The sequence below is a fragment of the Microtus oregoni genome, unplaced genomic scaffold (assembly GCF_018167655.1).
Source record: "Microtus oregoni isolate MIOR12 unplaced genomic scaffold, Mior012 000003F_ref0000135, whole genome shotgun sequence".
NCBI classification, from domain to species: domain Eukaryota; kingdom Metazoa; phylum Chordata; class Mammalia; order Rodentia; family Cricetidae; genus Microtus; species Microtus oregoni.
In genome coordinates, this window is record NW_024543062.1 from 58,056,636 (window position 1) to 58,078,302 (window position 21,667).

The window sequence follows — 21,667 nt, forward strand, 5'->3', positions numbered from 1 at the left end:
GCTTTTCAGTAAGTACATGCCAAGCTGGAATGTGTCAAGGGGACACTCATTACAATCCAAATCTAGATTTACAAATGGAACAATTGTAACCTGGTCTGACGTGCCTTCTTCCCAAGTGAGATCTATATCTATATCTATATCTATGTCTATGTCTATGTCTATGTCTACACACACACACACACACACACGTCGAGCCCTCCCATTCCCACCTCAGCCCGAGGCTCAGAAAATGTGGGGCAGAAAGAATAAAAAGAGCCTGAGGATGGGGAAATGCTATAAAAGTGCTGTGCTCCAGACATGGCATAGCTCTGGTACACGTGAATTCACAAGAGTTGTGGTTATCTGTATAACCAAGTCAGTTACAGCTCCAGCAGGAATGAGGGAGGGACACCTGAGACCCCACACCTAGGTAAGGCTCTGCTGATAGTTAATGGCTAGGAGGCAGGCAGTCATATTTGAGATTGTGGCCACCAGGAGATTGCCCACGCACTGGTGTGTAGCTCCACACCTATGTGCAGTACTAACTGGACTCAGTGGGTTATATTTAAAGTCAGGAGGGAGATGTCCTTGGGGAGGTTATGGAGTTTTAATGAAGAGTGGGGGTGGATATGATCAAGATATATTATATAAATACATACAATTTGAAGAATAATTTTTTAATAATTTATTTTTAGTTTATGTGCATTGGTGTTTTCCTGCAAGTCTATCTGTATGAGGGTGTCTGATTCCCAGTAACTGGAGTTACAGACAGTTGTGAGCTGCCATGTGGGTGCTGGGAGTTGAACCTGGGATCTCTAGAAGAACCAGTGCTCCTAACTGCTAAGCCATCTATCTCCAGCACTGATGAATAATTTTTAAGTGATGATTGGATGGAGTTTTAAGTTAATTGCACAACAGGTAAATCAAAGTTATTTGTATGTATATGTGTGCATGCACATAAAGACATACGCTTAAAACTTTCAATATGCATAGAGCTGCTTTCCCAAAGTTAAGCCTGATGTGGGATTTCCCTCTGTATGCTGTGATTACCATTAATGAATAAAGAACTGCTTTGAGCCTATAGCAAAGCAGGGCGGGGCAGAGCAGAGCTAGGCGGGGAGGAATGGACTGAATGCTGGGAGAAAGGAAGCAGGGTCAGAGAGAGACTCCATGTAGACTTGCTGGAGACAGATGCCAGAACTTTAGCTGGTAAGCCACAGCCATGTGGCCATACACAGATTAATAGAAATGAGTTAAATTAAGATGTAAGAGTTAGCCAATATGAAGCTAGAGCTAATGGGCCACGCAGTGATTTAATTAATACAGTTTTGGGGCGATTATTTTGGTTCTGGGCGGCCAGGACAAACAAGCAGCTCTCCTCTAACGTAAGTCTCTACAGAGTATGTAGTACATGACCTCAGATACAGCATGGCGGAGGCAGAGGTTGGTGGATATCTGTGAATTTGAGGTTAGCCAGGTTTACATGGAGTTCCAGGCTAGTCAGGACTACCTACCTAGTAAGCCCTGCCTCAAAAAATGAACTATATTAGTCTTGAAACAGATAAAATAAGCTAGGACTGACACAGCAACTGAAACATCATTTGAGATGTTGATTTCTAGGAGTGAATGCATTTGGAATACAAAATACCTACAGAGTAAGTGAACTCTAAGGATTCTTTCAGGGTCTGGAATTAGCGATGGCATGGATTTGCATTTTACTTTGCTTTGCAAAGATTTATTTTCCTTTTAATTATGTGCACGCATATAAGTGTGGATACCCACAGCAGCCAGAAGTGTCAGAGCCTTTATAGCTGGTGCTGGGAACTGAACTCTGGTTCTCCGGAAGAGCAGTACTCGCTCTTAACTGAGTCATCTTTCCATGACCCAGGCTGGCACTGTAGAATGTATTCTACATGCATTTTTACTATATTTCATTTTAACTATCAACGCCATTGCACTGCCAGATTTTAAATGATCTGAACAAGCATTTGCTTGCAATGTTAGTAGGTGTGTGTGGTGGCAGCCCTGGTAAGGATCAATACCTTGGTGATGCTGGCTCAGGCTTTGTGCTAGTTTTAGAAAAAGCATGAATTCACAACTGTTTTATTTTACTGAAATGAATACCTGTGTGTTAGGTCAAAGCCTTGGTAATTAGTGGAGACCACATACTATATACCTTATTTATATAAGAAACAGTATTTTTAACTGTTTGTTTGAGATGAAGTTTTGCTATACCGAGTATGTTGGCCATGAAGCCCATGAGAATATGCTTGCCCCTGACTGTGGAGTGTGTACTGTCACATCCATTTGGGAATGTTTTTCTTTATTTGTGTGTGGGTGTGTGTGGGTGATTGAATGACACGTGTGCACGTACTTGCAGAAGCCAGAAGAGAGAGTTATATCTCACAATGAGATGCCCGGTATAGGTGCTGGGAACTGAACTTCTGCAAGAGCAGAAAGCTATTCTGAGTCATATCTCTGGCCTCAACTTTCTTTCTTTCTTTCTTTCTTTCTTTCTTTCTTTCTTTTTTTTTTTTTGAGACAGGGTTTCTCTGTAGCTTTGGAGCCTGTCCTGGAACTTGCTCTGTAGACGAGGCTGGTCTCAAATTTAAAGAGATCTGTCTGTCTCTGTCTCCCGAGTGCTGGGATTAAAGGTGTGTGCCGCCACCACCCAGCAACTTTCAAATATTTCAAAAGTAAAGAGGTATATGTCATACTTTGTGAAATAAAAAGTGAAAAAACACTATATTGATTGACAACCTGATAAAAGTTATTTAAAATTGTCAGCCTTAAATCAAATAATAACAACAGAAAAAAGGCAAAGGAAGGGGTAAAGAGAGGTGACAGCAAGACCAAATTTTAGTCAGCTTCTCCTAGCTCTCAGATATGCCTGCCCTGTCGGATCCGCCACTCAATCCCAGAAAACTCCCACTATGTCTGTTATCAGGATCCTCCACACTTGATAGGTGGTCAGCTGGTGATCTAACCTAGCTCCTCCTTCTATATCGGCTGTGTAAATTCTTGGCAACCTAAAAGCAAGAATCCTCCAGGTCAGGGGACTGGGAAGGAAGCAGGCTCAGTGAGCAAAAGTGAGAGTTCAGGTCCCCCAGACTCATGTAAAACTGGATGCAGGAGAATGTACCTGGAATCCCAGAGCTCTGACAGTGAGAAGGGAGATAGAGACAGAATCCCCAGAAACTCACAGGCCAGCCAGCCTGGCATAAGCACCAGTGAACAAGAGACCCTGTCTCAAACAAGGCAGAAGACAGGGACTGACACTTGAGGTTTTCCTCTGACATGTATATGTGCACCATGCACTCCCATGCTGCCGCTCATAAATGAGTACCCGTCCCTATACACAAATATTTAAAAAAAAAAAAAGAATTCAGTCAGATCAGTTTTACAAGAATCCCCCAAGCCATCATGTCTCTTTTTAAGCAACTGCCCATCCACTCACACATCACTCATCTTCTTCAACCTACACAAATTCCCACTTGTCCTTCCCTCTTACAGCTGAGGTGTCCGTCTTGCAGAGTATTCTTTAGCTCAACAAGTGTCAGGGTGATCTCTGTTTTAACAGTCATAGCCGGTAGGAAATGCAGGCACAGAAGAAACCTCCTCTAGTCCTCTGGCTGGAATGACAGACATGCTAGATTTCCTGGGCTTCTGGGGATCCCAACTCCAGGCTTCATGTCTGCATGGCAAGCACTTTAACCACTGAGGCATCTTAGCCCTGATCTCAGATTTTAAGCATCTGGGACTCCGTATAGGAAACTGTCTGTTTCCTCTAAGAAGATATTAGTATTTTATTTGTACTTTATTGATTACTGCTGACTGCTTCCTACTAATGAGCAGGAGGCAGGCTGTCTGCTCCTGGTTTAGCCTGACATTTTCCCAAACCACAGATCAAGCAGAGGAATAGGCCCTCTGCAGCCTTGGCTCCTCCTAGGCCCTGGCAGTGGAAAACTGTAATCACCTTATTATCCCTCACTGCGTTTTTAAGTGGGATTCTACTCATGTTAAGCCGCTAAAGCAATTAAATAGAAAACATTTTGTACCTTAAGGGAACACTTTTAAAGAAACTTACCTTCAGCAAATAAGGCACGACAGAATGCTACTTATCCCCAAAGTGACAGGAAGTTTCAAATTATGGCTTGGTTTTAGTAATTTTCGTTTAAAAACTGGCATTTCTCTTTAAATAGTTTTTTCTAAAAATGAGGCAATATTGTAATGTGCTCCCAATAAGTGATAATTGGCTGAACCAAATATACGACATATATCTTGTTTATAAAAAGATTTATTCAAGGGCTGAAGAGATTAAGTCAGTGGATTAGGAGCACTTGATACTCTTGCAGAGGACTCGAGTTCAGGTCCCAGCACCTACATGGTGGCTTATAACCACCTGTAACTCCAGTAAGGTGACCCCGTTTTGTCCTCCACAGGCACTGCATGCATACTGTGCCCATACAGGTAAAACACCCACACATATAAAAGAAATAGATCTTTAAAAACATTTTTTAAAATTATGTATATAAGGCTGCTACAGATGCCCACAAGAAGGTATTGGATCCTCTAAGGCTGGAATTAAAGGTAGTTGTGATCCAAGTGATGCAGGTGCTTCAAATCAAGTCTGGTCCTCGGCAAGAGCAGTATGCCTGCTTTACCTCTGAGTCATTTCTCCAGCCCTGAATATCTGCCCCCTCCTCAGAAGCTATTATGCGGATTCTAATTCTGAGGAATCCTCCTTGTATCAATTGCATTCACACTAAGTATTATAAGATACAACAGACAGAGGAGAAAATGGTCTTTCTTGTTGGAACTGGAAAGCTCAGTGGGAGGGGTGCTTGCCCACCTAGCTTTGGTTGCTTGGCTATGCCAGTTCTCAGCAATCTCGTGGGTTTGCACAAATTGTTTCATCCACTGGAACTGTACTCCACCAGCCCCTCACCTTTTCTTTTTGCCTGGCTACATCTACTTACACATTCCTCAGGGCATCTTTTCCATACCCTTCTCCTGGGTGCTTCCACCGCATCTGGGTTTGAAACAGTAAGCAAAGCCTTCTGTAGGTGACTATTTCACTGGTCTCTCCAAAAGGCTTCAGATTCTTTGAGAAGTAGACACTATGCCATTTTCATCATGCCCCTTCAGCATGGTGAAATAGGAATTCAATGTTACACTTTTTGTTTTGTTTTTAAAATGAAGCTTCAACATTAATGCATACACTGTAATAACCAATCTATAATCTCTATGACGTCAATTCAGTTTTCAAACTGATCTGCGAGACCTCAGCAACACATTTTGTCATAGAAAACAGAAGTGGCCTTTAACTAGTTACCTCACAGTAATAATTCATAATAAGCCCACTTAACCTACATGGTGGATACACTGTATTATTCAGAGTTAGAGCAGACTTTAACTACTGGAACTCAGTAACATATGGGGAGAATGTATTGAGCATCCCAAATTTTTTTTTAACAACAGGAACTAATGGTTTCTTGCTGTATCCAGGAATAGAAAAACATCCAAAATACATTGGTGGCTGAAAACAGAGCTTCTGGTGTGGAAAGGAAGAAGGATGACTAAAATCTCCAGAAGCTGAGTGCCAGGGATTGGCACTTTATTTTTAAGATTGCAACTCAATTTGGAGATAGTTGATTTTAATCTCTTTTCTTTCAAGGGTCTTAATAAGTTAGATGTCAACTTCCTACAAACAACCATCACCCACAACTGACAACTACAGCTTCTTAACACAGACAAAAATCACCTAAAGAGTCTTTCTCGCCATGCAGTGATAGCTCACGCCTTTAAACCCAGCACTCAGGAGGTAGAGGCAGGTGGATCTCAGTGAGTTCGAAGCCAGCCTGGTCTACAAAGCGAGTTCCAGGACAGGCATGACTGTTACAGAGAAACCCTGTCTCAAAAAAAACAAAATGAAAAAAAAAAAAAAAAAAAAAAAAAAAAAAAAAAAAACAAAATGAACAAACAAACGAGAGCTCTTTCTCTTATTTTAAAGAAGTATTCTGTATTTAACATTAAGCACAAAGACAGATAAGCAAATAAATCAAGCACATGGTTATTAACAGCAAGAAAAACGCTGTCTGTCAGCGAAATGGAGTGAGAGCTGGAGTGAGGTGTGTCTGACTGTCCATACAATGTGAACGGTGACCACTGATCAAACGAGAACTTAAGACCACTACAGCACGGGAAAATGGAGGCGCGAAAGAATGTAGATCTTTTCTTCCAATTAATGTTTTGCATTTTCATTCCTATAAAAATGTCTTTCAAACATAAAACTTAAAAACCAAAAGTTTAACCAAAAGCAATCTACAGATTCAACGCTATGCCCAGCAAAATCCCAGCAAAATTCTTCAAGTACCTCAAAAGAACAGTACTCAACTTCATTTGGAAAAGCAAAAAAAAAAAAAAAAATCCAGGATAGCCAAAACAATCCTGTGCAATAAAAGAACTTCTGGAGGCATCACAATCCCTTACTTCAAACTCTACTACAGAGTTATAGTACCGAAAACAGCCTGGTATTGGCATAAGAATAGACAGGAAGACATAATGGAATCGAATAGAAGACCCGGATATCAATCCACACATCTGATCTTTGACAAAGAAGCAAAAAAAATATCAAATGGAAAAAAGAAAGCATATTTATCAAATAGTGCTGGCATAACTGGATATCAACATATAGAAGAATGAAAATAGACCCATATCTATCACCATGCACAAAACTCGAGTCCAAATGGATCAAAGACCTCAACATAAAGCCAGCCACACTGAACCTTATAGAAGAGTGTAACGGCGTAAATGAATGCAGACAGAGTGTAAAAATATATATATAGCTTTAATGTAGAAATAGACTTACAGAACCACCGTTCCCGCGGAGACCAGGAAAGCAGAAGCAAGCGCTCGGAGCTTGCTCACCAAATTTATAGGCAGACATTAGCCCGAGGCGAACACGCCCCCTAAGGGGCAGGACTTATCCCTACATCTCCCCTTTTTGTCTAAATAAGACAGAACTAAACCAAATACAACTACATACAATAACAACAAATAATAAATATAACAAACAATATTGAGAACAAAAGCTTTGCTAAACATTCTATCTCAAGGAGTCCAAATAATGTAAAGAGTAACTACAATTATATAATCTTCAACTCAGTCAAAGATCTGAGAAGGGAATAAACACTACTCAACAAACGAGATATATCCAAAATGTGCAACAATTGACAGAGACAACTGACTACCTGGGCAATCACCCAAAGTCTCGTTTGCAACGTTGAGTCAACCAATTTTGGCTAAGGCCTAACATAACTGACATACCATTATTAAAGGCAAGGAACTTTTCAAAACTATCTTACCCTGTCTTGGCAGGATATGACAGTCCTGTTTTATCCATTGATGCATGCTCTGTATCTGTGTCAGTGGTTGAGGTATGGGCATTTCTTTGCCCAAAGGCCAGTTCTGCCAAAATAGAAAGGCTCCAGGTGGAGTGTTTTTGGTGCTCAACATTCTCTCGGGAATAGAGCGGTGTTGCCAGGAGCAATTGTGTCTCACTATCACGAAACTCTGAGTTAGATTAAAGGCCATATTCTACAGCTCTTTGAAGAGGTTGAAGATTATCTATCTATACTGAGTATAATCTCTATATATCTAAAGAACCTGATTAGTCTAATTATAAATGACAAACTTAGATGACAATTAGTCTATATAATTCTCAATATCTATCTAACTTAAAGACTAAGACAATAAACGACTGTGAAACAAATGAGGACAATGACCTCCAAATATAAACAATGTACAAATATACATTGCAGTAGGTAAATATATATCAATACACAAATATTATATAAGTATCTTAATCAGAGGTAGAAATGTATACTGCAATATGGTAAATATATACAATATATATATCAATACAATATATGTCAATACATAAAAATGTTTTAAACAGAGGTAGAAACATGCATGCGTACAATAGTCCATATAATTTAACTTTGTTTCATTATACAAGAATTGATACCAATATATTTGTCTAAAAGCAGTAACTCACAATTATAAATCTATTATCCCATCATTCCCTCTTTTTTTTTTTCAAAATGATCCTTGAGCTTATAAAATTCCTCTCCCAACCCTCAATCATATACTAATTATAATCAACCCCTAAATGATGTCCCTAAACCCAAGGGCAAACTTTACTGGGAGAGGGGACGTCGTTCTCTAGAATTACTTCCAGCTGTCATAGGGGCGACGTTCTTTCTGGGGGATCCTGTGAAAGTAAAATGATGGTTAAATTTCAAGATAATGTCTTTTAAAATTGCAAATAGTCTCTGAGTATTTTCGTGCAGGTCTGGCCAAAATGTTGTATAAGATGTGCACCATTTCAGCTAACCAAGTTGGAACTGTCTTGTGCAGCTGGTACCCAAAGCAGGTCTTGTAGTAGCGCTATCAGTATCATGACGTCATATCAACCAGGTGGAGTTGTTGTTATGGGGCCCCATCTTCTTCCTGGAAACTTCAAATGTCACTTCAGGAAAAACTCATTGTTCATTATGAAAAACTTAAACATTAATCATATAGACATATATAGACATATATATATATTCAATGAAAGACATGATAGATATATTCAATGAAAAGTATGATAGATATGAAGAAAAGCAAAGATGTTTTCTAAACTCATATTTCTTTCTGTCCCATATCATGGCTCTTGACATGAGACAGAAACTCCAGAAACTCTGGGTTTTTCTCTTACTAACAGGCTTGGAATTGGAGAGGGACTGAGCCAGAGTCCAACTTCAAAACCAGCTTTATAAATTTAGAAATATGGTTTAATATTACTTACACAACCCATTCAGTTGTCTTGATATTTCCTATTGGGCAGGTATTTTTTCCATCTGTCAGTATCCAAACATCCAGGGTCCCTTGAATTTCTCAAAGATGAGTGTTTTCCTGTGGAGATAAGAACAGAACCCTGCCCCCATTCTATATGTTTTTCTTACCACCTGTATGAATATCATCGTTGTGGATGAGTTGTCATTTTTCCTTTCCAAGAGGTTTCTCCTCTTCAAATCGAAACTTTATTAATTTTGATGGTATCCACAATTTTTCTTCTCCTGTGGAAACAAGAGCAAAACCCCTTCCCCAACGTAGCACATCTCCTGGCTTCCACTGAGAGGTCAGCACATCTTTGAAATAAATCGGTTGATTTAGTTCAGCAGACTTTTCCATTATCCAATGTCTTTCTGCTGCTGTCGTTCCTTTCTCATTAGCGTTAAGAAAATTCAAGGTTAATAAAGCATTATGTAATCTATTTCTGGGGGTATTTTCAGTCCCTTTCTGTTTGTTCAGCATATCCTTTATAGTACGATTTGATCTTTCTATAACTGCCTGACCTGTAGGATTATTTGGTATACCTGTAATGTGTTTTATATTATAATAATCAAAAAAGCGTTTCATTTTCTTAGATACATATGCTGGACCATTATCTGTCTTTATTTGCGCAGGTATACCCATGATGGCCATAACTTCCAATAAATGTGTGATTACTGAATCAGCCTTTTCTGAGCTCAGGGCAGTAGCCCATTGAAAACCTGAATACGTGTCTATGGTGTGGTGTACATATTTTAATTTGCCAAATTCTGCAAAGTGGAACACATCCATCTGCCAGATTTCATTCCTTTGGGTGCCCTTTGGATTAGCCCCTGCAGGCAGTGGCGTTTGGTTATAGAAAGAACAAGTAGGGCATTTCTTTACAATCTCCTTAGCTTGTTGCCATGTAATTGAAAACTCTTTCTTCAAACCTTTGCTATTAACATGATGTTTTTTATGAAATTCAGAGGCTTGTAGCACACTACCAATCAATAATTGATCAATTTCTGCATTACCTTGTGCTAGAGGACCTGGCAGACCCGTATGGGATCGGATGTGTGTTATGTACATAGGGCAAAGCCTGTTCCTGATCAAATCTTGAACCTGGAGGAACAATGAGGTTAGTTCAGTATCATCAGGTATAAATTCAGCAGTTTCAATATGTAAAATAACTCTTTCTGCGTATTGTGAATCTGTAACTATATTAATAGGTTCTTTAAAATCCCTTAGCACCATAAGAATGGCATATAATTCCGCCTTCTGGACAGAAGTATACGGACTTTGTTCCACCTTATTCAAGTCTTCTGATTTGTAACCTGCCTTCCCTGATTTATTGGCATCAGTATAGAATGTACGGGCTCCAGTTATTGGAGCATCACGGACGATTCGAGGAAGAATCCAAGAAGTTCTCTTTATGAAGTTAAGCCGCTTGCTTTTTGGATAGTTGTTATTAATGTCTCCCAAAAAATTAGCACAAGCTCTTTGCCATGGTTCATTATCTTCCCATAATTTCTTTAGTTCATCAGCAGTGAAAGGCACTATAATTTCTGCTGGGTCTATGCCTGCTAGTTGACGAAGTCTCAGCTTGCCTTTTATAATTAACTCAGAGACTTTTTCCACATAAGTTTTCAGTTTCTTACTTGGTTTATGTGGTAAAAAGATCCATTCCAAAATAATATCATCTCTCTGCATTAAAATTCCTGTAGGAGAAATTTTTGATGGTAGTATGACGAGAATACAATCGAGCTCTGGATTCACCCTGTCCACATGTGCCTGTTGTAATTTTTCCTCAATCATTGTCAGTTCCTTTTCTGCTTCAGCTGTTAATTCTCTGGGACTGTTTAAATCTTTATCACCATCCAAGGTTTTGTTCAAATGAATTATTAAATCAGGTGTTATTCCAATAGCTGGTCGTAGACTGGAAATGTCTCCTAACAGTCTTTGAAAGTCATTAAGAGTCCGTAGGCGATCTCTCCTAATTTGTGCTTTTTGTGTCTTAATTTTTTGCAAACCTATTTTATAACCTAAATAATTAACAGAATCTCCCTTCTGAATCTTTTCAGGAGCTAATTGCAATCCCCATTTAGGTAAAAGTATCTTTATTTCTTCAAACAGTCTGTTCAAGGTATCCATGTTTGAATCGGATAACAAGATGTCGTCCATGTAATGGTATACTATAGATTTGGGAAATTTCTTGCGTATTATTTGTAATGGTTGGTTCACAAAATATTGGCACAGGGAGGGGCTATTTAACATACCCTGGGGGAGAACGGTCCAGTGGTACCTCCTCGAAGGTTGAGAATTGTTATAAGTAGGCACTGTGAAGGCAAATTTTTCTCTATCTTCTTTTTGCAAAGGTATAGTGAAAAAACAATCCTTTAAATCAATAACTATGAGAGGCCATCCTTTTGGTAATAAAGAGGGCAAAGGAATTCCAGATTGCAGAGGGCCCATAGGTTGAATAACCTTGTTGATGGCCCTGAGATCTGTCACCATTCTCCATTTACCTGATTTTTTCTTAACCACAAATACAGGAGAATTCCAAGGGCTGGTAGATTCTTCTATATGTCCAGCATCTAATTGTTCTTGTACCAGCTGTTCTAAAGCCTGTAACTTTTCCTCAGCTAAAGGCCATTGCTTTGTCCATATTGGTTTCTCAGTCAACCATTTTAGAGGCAAGGCTGTTGGTATCTCTGAAGGGACATCAATTGCTTGTTCTTTTACAGCCCGAATGGCCGGTTTTCTCAGTTTGTAATATCTTTTAATATTATTCTCAGAAATATAGGCTCTAGATTTAGCAGGAATGTTAATTTCAGTATTCCATTGTTGTAATAGGTCACGACCCCATAAATTCATTGCGATATTGGCTACATATGGCTTTAATTTTCCTATTTGTCCCTCTGGCCCTATACATTCAACCCATCTCATGCTCTGCCTTACTCGAGATAGGGTTCCAATTCCCAGGAGCTGAACATTTACATTCTGAAGAGGCCAATACGGATGCCAAGATTCTGGGGTAATGATACTTACATCAGCACCTGTGTCCAGCAGGCCAGTAATAAAAATGCCATTTACACACACTCTCAGTTTAGGTCTTTGATCATTTATAGAAGTTTGCCAAAACACACGTAACTTATCTTTCTGATCATTATTGCTTGTAACAGTAGGCATGGGGCTTCCTAATTGTCCTGATGAGGCACGTTCTCTGCAGAAACTGGATATGACTGAACCATGTTTGCCATGGGGGCCTGTGAGGCCCCCCCTCTCACGTTTCCCGACTGTATCAGGTTGCCTTGTCTATCTCTTGTAGACCTGCATTCATTCGTCCAATGTCTGCCCTTTCCACATCTTCTACATAAACCTGAAGGCTGAGTCCTCCTATTTCTGTTATTTCTAGAAGTTGCATTATTATTATTATTATTATTTCTGAAAGATGCATTATTGTTATTATTATTATTATTTCTGTAAATCCGTTGTCTACAATTCCTTTTCATATGACCCATTTTGCCACAATTAAAACATTTGGTATTCTGGTGTCTCCTTTTACCATTGGAAATTGCTTCTTCTACCCATGCTTCAGTGCCATAATCAAATGTATCAACATTGAGTGTATGCAAGACCCATTCTTCCAACGGCGCTGATCTGAGCTTTAAAGGACCCAAAATCCTTTTGCATTCCACATTTGCATTTTCATAAGCCAAAGACTCAATCATTATACGTCTTGCTTCTGGGTCAGATATCCCTATTTGTACAGCCTTAGTTAATCTTTGTAAAAAGTCACTAAAGGGTTCTCTCTGACCCTGTTTAACTCTGACAAATGATTCCATTCTCTGTCCTGGGTCTTGTACCCTGTCCCAAGCCCTTAAGGCTGCTGTAGTACACATGGAGAGTGTGTTTTCATCCAAATTAGCTTGTTCCTGAGGATCGGAAAAGGGCCCTTCACCTAGAATTTGATCTAGGGAAATGTCAATTCCCTTCGCTTTTTCCTGCTGTTCTAAGAGTCTAGCCTCTTGCCTGAATAAGCATTTCCATTTCAATTGCGGTCCACTCTCCAGTACTGCAGAGCTCAGCTGGAGCCAGTCTGAGGGGGTTGCTCTGCTTGTCGTGGCCCAAGATCTTAGCATCTCCTTAACAAAAGAGGCTTGCATCCCAAAAGTCATGACAGCCTGTTTTATTTCCTTGAGATCATTCATACGCACAGGTTCCCATGTATCCTCCTTGATGACCCTAGGGTTTTTGGAACCAATCACCTTCTCTGTTGTTATTACTGGAAAGGCAGGTAGAGCTGTAGGTAGAGCTTTGTGGAAATTGTCCCGGAGAGACTTACCCACAGATGTAGTTAAAATTTTCCTTTCTACCCTTTGCTCTTCCTCATCAGAATTTAGAAATTCCTCAATCTTTTCAATTCTATTCACCATTGCTTTCTGCAATGTCTGAATCTCCTGTCCAGAATTATGTTCCAAAGCCTTCATTGAGGATTCTAAAATATGAAGTTTGTCCGTTAGAGATAACATCTCATCTTTGGACATAATTTTTATGGCATAAACCGTGCCTTCTTGTATTGACAATCTTTCCGTCAATCTGTCATAAGCTTTAGACAAAATCCGATTGTCACATTCAGCAGTTTTGATTCTCTCAGTTAATGTTTCATTTCCTACAGAAAGGGACTGAATCTTATGGTCCAGATCAGCTGTTCCCTCTTCCATAGTAATGAATTTCTCCTTAACATCAGCCTGAAGAACTTCAACCTGATTCTTGAGAAGATTGTTATCAGCCTGGAGAACTTCAAACCGATTCTCGAAAAGATTGTTATCAGTCTGGAGAACTTCAACCTGATTCTTGAGAAGATTGTTATCAGCCTGGAGAACTTCAAACTGATTCTTGAGAAGATTGTTATCATTCTCAATTGTTTTTAAGCGTTCAATCTCTACCTTAAGAATCCTGGATTCGTCTCGTAAAGACTTTATCATATTTCTATTATCAAACCATTTGGTGCCAATGAAAACTACGAATCCCAGAAGGATCCATATATGTGGGGTGATAGACACCTCTTGTAAAATCTCCCACATGGTACAATTAAAAAAATCATTAAATTCTTGAATAGTAATGTGTTCAGACATTTTATTTATAAAAGAAAATTTTTTTTTACCTGCAAAGATCGGTTCCTGCCAGTGGTGGTCTCTGTGTTTTTGGAGCCTGTCCTAGAACTAGCTCTTGTAGACCAGGCTGGCCTTGAACTCACAGAGATCCGCCTGTCTCTGCCTCCCAAGTGCTGGGATTGAAGGCGTGCACTACCAAGGCCTGGCAGGCCTCAAACTCACAGAGATCTGCCTGCCTCTGCTTCCCAAGTGCTGGGATTAAAGGCGTGCTCTACCACTGCCTGGCCGGCCTCAAACTTGTGATCCTCCTGCCTCTGCCTCCTTCAGCAAATCCTACCGGCGTGCGCCACCACAACCGGCCAAGTCACTTTGTAACAGACCAAATCTGACGCTGTGGCAGCTTTTGTTGCAAAACCGCAAGTACTTGAGCTTCTGCTAATTCAGGCAGTGGGGTTCCGCTGCAAAACTTAGCCAAGGCAGGCAGAATGGGCCTGTGTCGCGAGTGTGTCTCGGACTCGGCACTGGGGCCGGAGTCACGAACTGAAAAACAGCACCGGGGAGGGTGCTGTGTTAGCTAGCGGGCTACCCGCTTGAGTCGGGGGCAAAATAGCCCGACGTTGGACGCCAAAATGTAACGGCGTAAATGAATGCAGACAGAGTGTAAAAATATATATATAGCTTTAATGTAGAAATAGACTTACAGAACCACCGTTCCCGCAGAGACCAGGAAAGCAGAAGCAAGCGCTCGGAGCTTGCTCACCAAATTTATAGGCAGACATTAGCCCGAGGCGAACACGCCCCCTAAGGGGCAGGACTTATCCCTACAGAAGAGAAAGTAGGAAGTACACTTGAACACATTGGCACAAGGAACCACTTCCTAAATAGAACCCCAGCAGCACAGACACTGAGAGAAACAATCAATAAATAGGACTTCCTAAAACTGAAAAGCTTCTGTAAAGCAAAGGACACGGTCAACAAGACAAAACGACAACCTACAGAATGGGAAAAGATCTTCACTAAACCCACATCAGACAGAGGTTCAATCTCCAAAATATACAAAGAACTCAAGAAATTGGGCCCCAAAAGAACATATAATTCAATAAAAAAAAAAAGGAGTACAGACCTAAACAGAGAACTCTCAACAGAGGAATCTAAAATGACTGAAAGACACTTAAGGAAATGTTCAACATCCTTAGTGATCAGAGAAATGCAAATCAAAACAACTCTGAGATTCCATCTTACATCTGTTTCTTGGCCAAGATCAAAAACACTGATGACAACTTATGCTGGAGAGGTTGTGGAAAAAGGGAACACTTCTGCATTGCTGGTGGGAATGCAAACTGGTACAGCCCCTTTGGATGTCAGTGTGGTGATTTCTCAGAAAATTAAGAAACAACCTTCCTCAAGACCCAGTAATACCACTTTTGGGTATATATCCAAAGGATGCTCAATCATGCCACAAGGACACGTGCTCAACTATGTTCATAGCAGCTTTGTTTGCTATAGCCAGAAACTGAAAACAACCTAAATACCCTTCTACTGAAGAATGGATAAGGAAAATGTGGTACATTTACACAATGGAGTACTACACAGCAAAAAGAAACAAAACAAAACAAAACAAAACAAACAAACAAACAAAAACGACAGCTTGAATTTTGTAGGAAAATGGATGGAGCTAGAAAACATTATTGTGATAGGACAATGGAGCACTGTGATGGAACAATGGAGCACTGTGATGGAACAATGGAGCACTGTGATGGAACAATGGAGCACTGTGACAGCACAATGGAGCACTGTGACAGCACAATGGAGCACTGTGACGGAACAATGGAGCACTGTGACAGCACAATGGAGCACTGTGATGGAACAATGGAGCACTGTGACAGCACAATGGAGCACTGTGACAGCACAATGGAGCACTGTGATGGAACAATGGAGCACTGTGACAGCACAATGGAGCACTGTGACGGAACAATGGAGCACTGTGACAGCACAATGGAGCACTGTGATGGAACAATGGAGCACTGTAATGGAACAATGGAGCACTGTAATGGAACAATGGAGCACTGTGATGGAACAATGGAGCACTGTGATGGAACAATGGAGCACTGTGATGGAACAATGGAGCACTGTGACAGCACAATGGAGCACTGTGATGAAACAATGGAGCACTGTGATGGAACAATGGAGCACTGTGATGAAACAATGGAGCACTGTGATGAAACAATGGAGCACTGTGATGAAACAATGGAGCACTGTGATGGAACAATGGAGCACTATGACAGCACAATGGAGCACTGTGACAGCACAATGGAGCACTATGACAGCACAATGGAGCACTGTGACAGCACAATGGAGCACTGTGATGGCACAGTGGAGCACTGTGATGGAACAATGGAGCACTGTGACAGCACAATGGAGCACTGTGATGAAACAATGGAGCACTGTGATGGAACAATGGAGCACTGTGATGGAACAATGGAGCACTGTGATGGAACAATGGAGCACTGTGATGGCACAATGGAGCACTGTGATGAAATAATAGAGCACTGTGATGGAACAATGGAGCACTGTGATGGAACAATGGAGCACTGTGATGGCACAATGGAGCACTGTGATGGAACAATGGAGCACTGTGATGGAACAATGGAGCACTGTGACAGCACAATGGAGCACTGTGATGGAACAATGGAGCACTGTGACAGCACAATGGAGCACAGTGATGGAACAATGGAGCACTGTGATGGAACAATGGAGCACTGTGATGAAACAATTGAGGACTGTGATGGAACAATGGAGCACTGTGATGGCACAATGGAGCACTGTGATGGCACAATGGAGCACTGTGATGGCACAATGGAGCACTGTGATGAAACAATGGAGCACTGTGATGGAACAATGGAGCACTGTGATGGAACAATGGAGCACTGTGATGAAACAATGGAGGACTGTGATGGAACAATGGAGCACTGTGACAGCACAATGGAGCACTGTGATGGAACAATGGAGCACTGTGACAGCACAATGGAGCACTGTGATGGAACAATGGAGCACAGTGATGGAACAATGGAGCACTGTGATGGAACAATGGAGCACTGTGATGAAACAATTGAGGACTGTGATGGAACAATGGAGCACTGTGATGGCACAATGGAGCACTGTGATGGCACAATGGAGCACTGTGATGAAACAATGGAGCACTGTGATGAAACAATGGAGCACTGTGATCGAACAATGGAGCACTGTGATGAAACAATGGAGGACTGTGATGGAACAATGGAGCACTGTGATGGCACAATGGAGCACTGTGATGAAACAATGGAGCACTGTGATGAAACAATGGAGCACTGTGATCGAACAATGGAGCACTCTGATGGCACAATGGAGCACTGTGATGGCACAATGGAGCACAGTGATGGAACAATGGAGCACTGTGATGAAACAATGGAGCACTGTGACAGCACAATGGAGCACTGTGACAGCACAATGGAGCAATGTGATGGAACAATGGAGCACTGTGATGGAACAATGGAGCACTGTGATGGAACAATGGAGCACTGTGATGGAACAATGGAGCACTGTGATGGAACAATGGAGCACTGTGATGGCACAATGGAGCACTGTGATGGCACAATGGAGCACTGTGACGGAACAATGGAGGACTGTGACAGCACAATGGAGCACTGTGATGAAACAATGGAGCACTGTGATGGAACAATGGAGCACTGTGATGGAACAATGGAGCACTGTGACAGCACAATGGAGCACTGTGATGAAACAATGGAGCACTGTGATGGAACAATGGAGCACTGTGATGGAACAATGGAGCACTGTGATGGAACAATGGAGCACTGTGATAGAACAATGGAGCACTGTGATGGAACAATGGAACACTGTGATGGAACAATCGAGCATTATTATGGCATAATGGAGCACTCTTATGGCACAATAGAGCACTGTGACAGAACAATGGAACACTGTGATGGAACAATGGAGCACTGTGACAGAAAAATGGAACACTGTGATGGAGCAATTGAGCACTGTGACGGCATAATTGAGCACTATGATGAAACAGAGCTGTGGTTCTCAACCTACCTAATGCTGCAACCCTTTAGTACTCACTTAATTTTTAGAAAAGTTTTATGTGCACTGATGTTCTACCTGCATATGTGACAGTGTCAGATCTTGGAATTACAAACAGCTGTGAGCACCATGTGGGTACTAGGCATTGATCTAGGGTCCTCTGGAAGAGTAGTCAATGCTCTTAACCTCTGACATCTCTCCAGCAAGTCCTCATGCAATCTTATAGCCTTAAAATTATTTTTGTTGGGGCTGGACAGACGGCTCAGTGGTTAAGAGCACTGGCTGTCCTTCCAGAGGTCCTGAGTTTAATTCCCAGCAACCACATGGTGGCTCACAACCTTCTATAATGAGATCTGGTGCCCTCTTCTGGCCTGCAGTGATAAATTCAGGCAGAACACTGCATACATAAAAAATAAAAAACATTTTTGTTGTCTTTCCATAACTGTACTTTTGTAAATTTTATACATTTGTTATGACTTATAATGTAATCATCTACACTTTTCCAGGTCCTAGGCAACCCCTGTGAAGGCTGTTCCACCTCAAGGGGAGCACTGTCATAGGCGAGAGTCATGGAGCACTGTGATAGGATAATAGAGCAGTTTTGTCACAGTGAAACTGTGATGTGTCAGCAGAGTACTGGGATGGCACAACAGAGCTCTCTGATGAGAGAGGTACCCTGGGAGAGGATAATGTGGTGTAGGAGGCCCTTCTGTAGTTGCTTTCATTGGTTATTAAAGAAGCTGCTTTGGCCTAGTTGATAGGGTGGAACACAGGTAGGCAGGCGGAAAAGACAGAACAGAATTCTGGGAGTGAGAAAGCAGAGACAGGCAGACACCATGAATCTCCGGCCTGGAGATGGACTAGGTTAGAATCTTGCCGGTAAGCCACCATCACGTGGTGATACACAGATATAATAGAAATGGGTTAATCAAGATGTGAGAGTTAGCCAATAAGAGGCTAGAGTTAATGGACCAGGCAGTAATTTAATTAATACAATTTCTGTGTGGTTATTTCGGGGGTTAAGATAGCTGGGTGCCAGGACGCAGCCTGCTCCTCCTAATGCAACAACAATGGAGAATGGTGAAGGGCCACTGGAGCATAGGTGGACAATGGAACATTATGATTGAGCATCAGGCCACTGTGGTAGAACAAGAAAAGCATGTGACAATACAAGGGAGCGTTGTGATGGGACAATGGAGGTCTGTAATGGGAATGGAGACCTGTTATGACTCTCTCTCTCTCTCTCTCTCTCTCTCTCTCTCACACACACTCACACACACACACACACACACACACACACACACACACACCTCTTAAATTAAAAAAAAATCTCGAATCTCTATCTTTACATTATGTTATGTAAAGAATTAACTCTAAACTGTGAGTGGTGGCTCACACCTTTAATCCAAGCACTTTGGAATAAGAGGCAGGAGGATCTCTGTGAGTTAAAGGCCAGCCTTCAGGCCAACTAGGGCTACCTATTAAGATCCTGTCTAAAAACAAAAATAAAAAATAAAACAAACAAAACAGAATTAACTCTAAAAATCTTCACAGACTTTATATGCATGCTAAAGCTACAGCATTATTAGAAGAAAATGTGGTATCTTTGTAAATTTGTATTAGGCAAAAGTTTCTCAGGACTCAAAAATCAAGAAAAGAAGAATAAAAAGGACACACTGAAATATTTGCTGGGCAGTGGTGGTACATACCTTTAATCCCAGCACTCAGGGAGGCAGAGGCAAGTGAATCTCTGTGAGTTCAAGGCTAACCTGATCTGCAGTGAAACTCTGTCTTGAAAAATCAAAAAAGAAATATTTAAAAATTACAAATTTCTGTTCTTTAAAACAGCATTTAAGAAAGTAAAAATGGGGGCGCTAGAGAGATGGCTCAGTGGTTGAGAGCACCGGCTGTTCTTCCAGAGGGCCCATATTCAATTCCCAGCATCCCATGGCAGCTGACAGAACTGCCTATAACTCCAGCACATGGTGGTGCACACCTTTAATTCCAGAACTCAGAAAGCAGAGGCAGGTGGATCTCTGAGTCTGAGGCCAGTTTGGTCTGTGTAGTAAGATCTAGGACAGTTAGTGCAGCAAGAACTGGTCTCAAAAACCAACAAACAAATTTTTAAAAAACCAAATAAATAAATAAATAGAATACTCAGGGTTGGGGGCAAAATTTACAAAGATATCCATATCTGTATGAAGAGTCATTCCTCAACATAAAGAATCCTTATAACCCAATATTAATAGGAGACTAATTTACGTAGATAACTCACAAGAGAAAATAACTAACTAAAAGGAATATAAAAATATGTCCAACATAACATCGACTTAGGAACAAACAAACGAAAACAAAATAAAAAGGCACTTCATAGTTGCAAAGCCTGAAAGATGACAACGCCATGTGCTGACACGACGGGAGACAAGTGGAGCTCTCAGGCTATGCTTGCAGAAATGTAAAGTGGTAAAACCGTCGGCAACATTTTGGCAAAGTGTTTTGGGAATTAAGCATGTGTTTCTCTGACACAATTCTATATCTAGATTTCTTCCCTCAAGAGATAAAAATGATGTCTAGGGCCGGAGAGACGGCTTAGGAGGTAAAAGTGCTTGTTGAGTTTGGTGACTTCAAGTTGGTCCCTGGATTCCGTGTAAACAGCTGGATATGGTAGCACACACCTGTAACCTCAGCACTCCTAAGGCAGGATGAGAGGTGGGGATAGGAGAAGTAACAGAAGTCTGAGGGCCAGCAAGCCCGGAGTAGGCAGTTCAGCCACAGGAACCAGAGACTGACATAGGAAAGAGAGGAGAGAACCAACTCCTGAAGGTGTCCTCTGACTTGTACATCTGGCATTCACGTACTCCCCATAACAATAGTATAACAAAAAACAATGAAAACGATGACAAAATAAGCAGATACATGGATGATGGCATTATTTTTATTTATAATAGCATATCCTACTATTGAGGGACATCCTAAAATTTGGAATACGGTAAAAGACTACTAACTAGAGAAGATATAAAAACTAAGCTGTATTTTCACACATTGGAGGAGACACGGGGTGCAACAGAAAGAAACAATTACTTATGTTACATCCTGGATTGAACTAAGAGCTTTAGAGAACATGAGAAAACTGAACTCAAGGCTTTACACTGTGTTCTGGAAATGGTGAAAACGTCGTGAGTGAATGCGAATATGCAGCTGCCATGGCTGGGTGAATGAATGGAAATGGCAAGCTGCAAGAGACCTTTCGGTGGAGCAGAAATGGCCACAAGACTAACTACAGACATTTGGTAAACCTTACTGACCTATCTAGTTTTAATCACCTACTTATTTTTATTTTATGTGCATGAGTTTGCCTGCGTGTATATCTGTGCACCCACCACATGCATGCAGCACTCACAGAGGCCAGAAGAGAGAGTAGGGTCCCCTGGAACAGGAGTTACAAGTGATGGTTGTGAGCCACAATGCAGGTGCTAGGAAAGGAACCCAAATAAATCCTCCAGAACAACCGCCAGCCCTCTTTATGGTCCCTAGCTATACAAGATGGGGTTTCTCTGTGTAGCCCTGGCTGTCCTGGAACTAGCTCTGTTCTTAAGGCTGGCCTTGAACGTACAGAGATCCACCTGCCT

At 41.2% G+C, this 21,667-nt stretch overlaps 1 protein-coding gene across 3 annotated transcripts in view; it reads right to left on the reverse strand.

Annotated features, from left to right (window-relative positions):
- Zranb3 (zinc finger RANBP2-type containing 3) overlaps positions 1-21,667 on the reverse strand; it is a 179,379-nt gene that overhangs the window by 47,857 nt on the left and 109,855 nt on the right. The gene's annotated exons all lie outside the window — the stretch shown is intronic.